The 8,171-nt window shown below is 41.9% G+C and overlaps 1 long non-coding RNA gene across 1 annotated transcript; it reads right to left on the bottom strand.

Moving 5' to 3' along the window:
- Window positions 1–234: 234 nt before the first annotated feature.
- On the bottom strand, window positions 235–7,105 carry LOC115480708. Its single transcript, XR_003943858.1, has 2 exons — window positions 6,938–7,105; window positions 235–839 (listed from the first exon to the last, which is right to left on the bottom strand). It is a non-coding gene; the product is annotated as an uncharacterized LOC115480708 (long non-coding RNA).
- Window positions 7,106–8,171: the final 1,066 nt, after the last annotated feature.

The following is an 8,171-nucleotide window of genomic DNA, read 5'->3' on the forward strand; positions in this document are numbered from 1 at the left end:
AAAAAATGTCTGTTCATCAGTTTGCTTGTCTAATTTGGAAATAATGCAAATTTTTACCATCGGGGGAAACTTCTACTATGCCAAAACTTGTGTGGGAAATCCTACAGACCACACTTGCAGGGTGGTAAGGGAAAGAGGAAGCAAAGTCCCTCAGTCCCTCATCCTTTTCTGAACCATTTATGTCTCATCGGAGATTAAATCCTTAATCAAAAGATGGAGTACTTCAAAACTGTGTAAAAGAAGAAAACAGACCTGCAGGCTTTACTGATATTTATTTTTGCTGGATCCCTAAATCTGATCCTCAAACCTGCAGCTTGGCGTGCATTGTTAACAAAACAGTTCATAGCAGTCACAGTTTTTTCCTAAGGGAGATATTATTGGATACCACACCCATCTCTTGGAGGGTATGTTCTTCATCATTCTTCCCATCTTCGCTATCCAATATCTTTATTCATACACTGGCTGGAGGAGAAGCAGTTTGCAAGGCAGCTGAAGTTGGAGAGATGAACATAGGGCATGATATGATAGCTTCTTAGGTCTCTGTTGGGATGCTAGAGAGGGGAGGTCTACGGCAGCTAAGAGCAGACTTAGGGTGTACTAGGAGCAATGATAACAGTTGAGAGGGCTTTACTTGCCAAAGTATTGACAGATAAAAGAAAGCTGTCTGGACAGAGGTGGAGCAGCCAGCATGATCCTACCAGCTCTGGGTGTCAGGCATTGTGGTCTCACTGTACCAAGGTGTAGTAGAATGCAGACAGAGCTAAGATCAAGAAGAGGGGACCTGGAGCACTGATGGCTTCACCCAGGTTTCCTGTCTCGGTTTTGTTTGAATTCAAGTTCTGGAAAAAAAAAATACAATGCAGTTGTTCAGTCAAATCTCTATCATCATTATGCAGTGAGGGGGGTAATTTTCCTAGGCGCTATGATGATGTGCATTAAATGCAAATTCTATAATGGCAATCGCGTGCACAATTGCCATTATAGGATACTTGTGCAAGTCTGAATTTACACGCCTATCTTTAGGTGTCGGCACTTACACTAGCTCAATGTCTGGCATAAATTCTCGCACCTAACTGTAGCTAGCTAGGCACATAAATACTAGTATTCTCTATACTGACCCGCTTATGCCCCTCCCGTGTCCACATCCCCTTACTGTTGCATACTCTGGATTTTGCACACGCAGTTTGTAGAACAGCAACTAAAGACAATTATGGACGGAACTGCTAATTAGTATCAATTAATACCAATACAGACAATTGGTCATCAATGCCAATTAGCAGCTAATTACTCTATTAATTTATATATACAACTGACGCTAGTCTATAAGTTGCATGTGCAACTTTGCACGCTAAGCGTAAAAATTGTGCGCACAAATTTACAGAATTAAGGGGTTAAATTCCAAAAGGCACCTGTTTAATCTATTTTATAAAGGCAACCTAGGCACAGCCGCAATAGTGTGCAACAGCTGACACAAATTTACACCTGCTACGAAACAAGTGTAAATTGTGTGCATGCGATCCTCTAAATTCTATATGTGGTGCCCAAAGACAGCTGCGCAATTCGGTATGCAGCAGGGGCGCAGCCAGACAGCAGATTTTGGCTGGGCCTAGGCAAGAAGTGGGTGAGCCCCAAGTGTTCTCCTCCACACACCACACATGTTTTTGTTACCATCAGGGGGAAGTTTTCAGCTGGCAGAGCTTGGGATCCCCACCAGCTATCGCCAAACGTGCGCTACTGTTGGGTGGTTCTGAGTCCTAAGTGGGTGGGCCCAGGCCCACCCGTGGCTACGCCACAGGTATGCAGTTATAGAATAGGGCTAATTATGTACATAACATAATTAACTAATTGGAAGTAAACTAGTGATAAGTGCCAATAATTGCTGTTAACAAGCGCTAAGTGGTACTAATTTGCCATTGCACGCTTAACAGACTTACCCCCTATTCTGTAAATTCAGCACCTAACTTCTCTCATGAGCACATGCAAAGGGGGCATTAATGTGGGAGAGGAATGGGTGAGGGGGCATTCTATTCTTGCTTGCGCTTTATAGAGTAGTTGCATTTACACGCCCAACTGCCGTATTTAGACACCACCATATACGCAAGACCTCTGCAAAGTTAGGTGCATAACTGCGGACGTACGCCGGTATTCTATAACAGATTTCGCACACAACTCTGCTGCCGTAGAAAGTAGCTTAGCGCTCCGTTTTACTTCTTAGATATGGGGGAAGGCACTGCTTGCCCTGGGATCGGTAGCACGAAGTCTTGCTATCCTTTTCGTGAAATGAAGGGTGGTGGATGCGTGGAATGGCCTCCCAGTGGTGGTCGTGGAGACGAGGACTGTGTCGGAATTGAAGAAAGTGTGGGACAGGCATGTGGGATCCCTTAGGAAAAGGAGGAGCTAGTGGTTTCTGAGGAAGGGCAGACTGGATGGGCCATTTGGCCCTTATCTGCCGTCAGGATTTTGTGTTTCTATCATATTGGCTTTTATTTCCGTGTTTTATTTGCACTTTTCATAACCTTGACAACTTTCTATAAGATCCTACAGGATCCCTTTGTTTTACTTGTTTTAGTATTGAACATATTTCATTGTTTTTACATGTATAGGTTTTATATTGTTTCATATTATTAATTTTGTTTTGTTTTACTCTGCTTGTTATCATGTATTTTACACGATACATTCTGTTTATTAGGATTTTATAATGTACAACGATACTTTTCTGAGATCAGGTTGTCATTTTGATGTTCATTTTATTTATTTTTATGTTTTTAGTTGTTGTGACCCTGATGCAGATGGTATTTTCGCCAAAACATGGCTCTGTTTCGGGTCTGTAGACAACTGTGGTGCTTAATAAAGATTGAATTTCTACCCTAGTGGCTGCAGTGTACTGTTGGTCCACCACCCCCCACTTTCTCGCCTTGCAAGAAGGGATTTCTTCCTTTTTCGGTCTGTGCATAAATTCAGGCTCTAACATTGTTAATACCCAGCAATTTCAGAGACCATACTCCCATAGGTATTAGAAGGAACATCAAGCAGGTTGCATTCCTTGAAGAGGAAAGAGGAGGCCCTTGTAAATTTATGAACTTCACTCATTTCCACTGGGAAGGGATCACTTTTTAGGATTAGGACACGCAGTTTTCTTTGATTCTATTTGATCGATTGGAAGGTGAATCCGTTTGGAGGCCGTTGTATACAATGGCGCCTCCTTTTGGTCACCCCAATGCAGCACAGGGAGTGCAAGTTCTATAACTAGAATCAGGGTGCCCTAAGCCTGTTACAAAGTCCTACATCAACACGCCCAAAAGGAAGTCACACTTGTCTAGGCCAAGTCAATGGCACACCTAAATCTGCCACTCAACTCACGCATCTGATAGTCTTCATGGTGGCCACGTCCATGCCCTGCCCATGTGTATAACCCCTTCGCAGTTGGGCACTAGGGCACTTAATACCTTACAGAATAGCAAGTAGTGCATATTGACGCTCCCTTGCATGTGAAATGTGTACATGGACCTACTGTACCCCATTTCTAAACTTTTTTAGGGTTTATCTGATCATAAAATGCTCCCTGTTTCGTATTTGCAGAGAACTTTCATGTTACCTGTTGCAAGACGAATCTTTGCGAAAACAGGGCAGACACGCTGGCCACAAACCCCTTGTTTCCTGCTCCTCTTTCCCAAGCTTGATCTGACAACCACAGCCACCCACCCAATACACGTCAGTTACTGCGTCTCCCATGGAAGGTTTCCTGACTTTTCATCGCACCTGCTCTGTGCAGATAGTTACAAAGACAAGATGTAGTTGGGTAGGAAGGCAGGTAGCAGGAAATTAGTCATTTCTGAAACCAGCTTGCTGCACTCACACTTCCCTCTTGGTTTTTACAGCATTAACATTTCTGTAACATTAATACATTTTAAAATCCTCTCAGCAAATATGAGGTTTTGACTCTGTCCAGCAGACACTTCTTCCTTACTGATTTATATTATTATAGCGTAATACTGGCAGTCAAGGTTTGAAGACATAAGTACATAAGTATTGCCACACTGGGAAAGACCAAAGGGAAAGGGAAATGGGACTTGATATACCGCCTTTCTGAGTTTTTTGCAACTACATTCAAAGTGGTTACATATATTCAGGTACTTATTTTGTACCAGGGGCAATGGAGGGTTAAGTGACTTGCCCAGAGTCACAAGGAGCTGCAGTGGGAATCGAACTCAGTTCCCCAGGATCAAAGTCCACTGCACTAACCACTAGGCTACTCCTCCAAAGGTCCATTGAGCCCAGCATTCTGTTTCCAACAGTGGCCAATCCAGGTCACAAATACCCGGCAAGATCCCAAAAATGTACAAAACATTTTATACTGCTTATCCCAGAAATAGTGGATTTTCCCCAAGTCCATTTAATAAAGGTCTATGGACTTTTCCTTTAGAAAGCCGTCCAAAACTTTTTTAAACTCCGCTAAGCGAACCGCCTTTACCACATTATCTGGCAATGAATTCCAGAGTTTAATTCCCTCCCTGTGTCCCGCCCTTGCGCAAGTTACGTCAGATGAGGGAGGGAAACAGGGAGGGAAGGCCCGAAGGGAGGTGATCTGCAGGCTGCCGCTGCTGCGCTTCTTTCACATGGAGTGAGGTCGATGTGAGGCGCTATGATTCGAATTCAGGGGGGCCCGGCCCGGTGGTGGACGGAGGGGGGCAGGTGGAGGGGACTGCGGCGCCGGGCCCCCCTTGGAGGCCCGGGCCCGGGGAATTTTGTCCTCCCTGCCCCCCCCCCCCTCTCGGCGGCCCTGGGAATCAGCACGTGCAACTGCTTGAATAATGATTAAGGGCAGTTGCATATGCAAATGCTAATTGGTGTCAATTAGTGACAATTAACACCAATTTAAGCCAAGAATCGGCCGGTAATGCCAATTAACAGCCAATTATTAAATTACATTGCACATGTAACGTACCTTATTCTATAACTTGAGTGTGCAAATTTGCAGGCTAGACATAAATTTGGGTGCACAAGTTTATACAATTCCAGGGTTTGTGACCTCATAAAGAGAGTGTAGTTCTTAGTCCAATAACAAGATCTCACCCACAACTTGATTGTTGACCCTTATTTCTACATGATCAAGTGGACTAACCCAGCAACCACACTACTTTGATCTACCCTTAACGCCCTTTTTGAATGCAAAATTCAGTGGAATGATAGGTAAATAGAACTGGTTCAGTTGGTTTAGGGCAGGGAAAACAAGTTAGGAGTTTGACACTGATTTTCAGTACTGGGCTCAGAAATTAGGCTCATAAATCCAGGCGAAAGAACAGGCCTACATTTATGGACATAAATTAAGATGAATTTTCAGCTAAAAAGCTATGGTCCTAAATGTGGTTGAAAATAGGACATAAATTTAAGGGGCTAACTTAGAAGCATAAATTTAGGAGTTAGCATTTTCAGAGTATTGGGTCCCAACATCATTATTCCCACAGATGCATCAACCTTGGAGTCTATAGGTTGTGAACACCTACGATTGTGGTAGAGGCGTGATGTTACCAGTCAGGGTTCAAATTGCACTTCTGTGTTCAACTGAGTTCTTCTATTGTTGGTTGGTAGAGTCACCACATCAATGTCCAACGTACATATCAATATCCAATGTTCATGTATAGTGATATCTATTCAAGTGCAAGCCTATACAGGTCCAGTGCTGTTATGGACATAGGAAAGACCCCAAATCTTACTGTCCATCTTCTTGGTGGTCCATATGAATTGTGTGCCTCGGTATGAACGTTAATGCAGAAATACACACCAGCTGACACTGTTGCAGTGTCTCAACACTGATAGACAATGGATTCTTGATACACACATCCCTAACATAACCGTGGCTGGGAGTGCTAATCAAGAAAGTCTTGGGTGGTTGGCGGTTCTACCAGTAACAGTTGAAAGACAAGGGCTATATCTTAACCTTACAGAGGTAAAATACTCAGAACAGATGGTGATGGAAAAGGGGAAGTGAGAGGGTTTATCATAACTTAGCATATGTGGTTGTTGTTCTCTTTAATTGTTCTATATATGTAACAATCGTTGGTCAACCCAGATGTTAGAATGTAAGAACTTGAATATCATTCAGTTTACCAAACTGTGAAGACAGAAAATCACAGAAAAGCACATACAAAATGGGAATGGGGAAAGCCCCTAGTTCCTTTGGAGAAGTGCCCATATACATGTAACTTAGTGGGTCTTTTGAATAAGCCCATTATATTCCTATGGGCATCTCGGCATTTACTACTGATTTCTATCGTGAGCTAAAAATGCTACTGTGTCTTAATAAAACACCCCCTTAGATTGTGAAGATACCCAGGACAGAGAAAGTACCCATATATAATATGTAAACCATTTTGATTTTACCACAGAAAGAGGGTATATCAAACGTATGACCTTGACCCTGACATGTGGAGGTGTATTTTCAAAGCACTCAGATTTACAAAGTTACCTAGTAACCATATGCAACTTTGTAAGTCTAAATAAGTGTTTTGAAAACGAGCCCCATTGTGAACTACAAATGTCATATGCGAAATAAGAAAACATCATTTCTACATTTGCATGATCCTGGCATAAAACTGGCCGGCTCAATATCTTATTTTGTTGTTCCGCATGGTTTGATAAGCGAAATATCAAGAGACAAACTATAACCTCATCTGAAAGAGCAAGTTGTACTTTCTCCTATGAACTGACTTGGGAGACATCACTATCGTTAAATAAATGTAACATCCATTACTAGGATTTCTTTTCACTCCATATCTCTCCCTCCCTTTTCCCCATTTTTCATCCTTCCTTCTCCCTCCTTGTCCTATATATTGTCTATAACATACTCTACTCTCCCATCCACCATCTATTTGCCCATTGACCCCACATTTTCATCTCTGTCCTCACACGCTCAGAGGTGATGTTTAATAGCACATACCTCAGCACATGCTATCATTTCCATAATCGCAAAGAGGACAATGCAGGTCATCAAGATGTGCTTCATTATGTACTCTCCTTGCTGCCTTCTTGCACCTGTGGTTCTCTATCTCTGGCTCAGAAAGAGCTCTCCGTGCTTCCTCTTCTGTTGATCCCCACAGAAGGGTTCTGCTCTTTCACTTCCACTTTTATAAGCTGCCTCGAGTACTGTCGAATCCAAAAAGAGCTGTCACTTCGTGTCGTGACTATGTCATTGCCTAGTTGCTAATTTTTATAATAACAGAAGTAGCTAAAAGGGAGGCATTATTTTAAAAAATGGTATATTTTAAAGTCTTCTCACAAACAGAAGAAATATCAGAATAAACAGGAGAATATAAAAACATAAGAACAGCCATCCTGGGTCAGACCAGTGGTCCATCTAGTCCAGTTTCCTGATTCCAACACTGGCCAAACCTGGTCACAAGTATCTGACGGAATCCCAAAGAGGAGCAAGATTCCAGAATCCCAATCAATAACAAGATTCCAGAATCCCAAACAATAACAAGATTCCATGTTATCAACCCCAAGGATAAGTAGCGGCTTTCCCCATGTTTATCTTAATAGTAGATTATGGACTTTTCCTCCAAGAACTTGTGCAAATCTTTTTTAAACCCAGATACGCTAACTGCTTTTACCACACTCTCTGGCAATGAGTTCTAGAACTTAACTATTTGTTGACTGAAAACAAATATTTTCTCCTATTTGTTTTAAAAGTATTTCCATGTAACTTCATGGAGTGTCCCCTTGTCTTTCTGCTTTTTGAAAGAGTAAACAACTGATTCACATTTACTCTTTCTAATTCACTCAGGATTTTGATATTTATTTTAAATGACAATGGAATCATCTGACCAATTTTCCTCGTTCTGCTTAAAGGCAAGACTTGCCCTACATTTGACCATGGAAATAAAAGACTGTTTTCACTAGAAGGGAAATGTATTTATTTATTTATGTATTTATTGCATTTGTATCCCACATTTTCCCACCTCTTTGCAGGCTCAATGTGGCTTACAGTACAACATGGATGGTGAAAATATAATAGAAAATATACATTTAGTGTAACATAAGGATCTTAAGCAGCATGATAATGATAAAACATAACAGTAGGATAACAAGCAGATAGTGTAAGACTTTTAGTGTTGCAGAAGAATCTTGGGCAACATTATAATGACGAAACCTAATGGTAGTATAACAAGCAG

This window comes from Microcaecilia unicolor, chromosome 11 (assembly GCF_901765095.1).
Source record: "Microcaecilia unicolor chromosome 11, aMicUni1.1, whole genome shotgun sequence".
NCBI classification, from domain to species: Eukaryota; Metazoa; Chordata; class Amphibia; order Gymnophiona; family Siphonopidae; genus Microcaecilia; species Microcaecilia unicolor.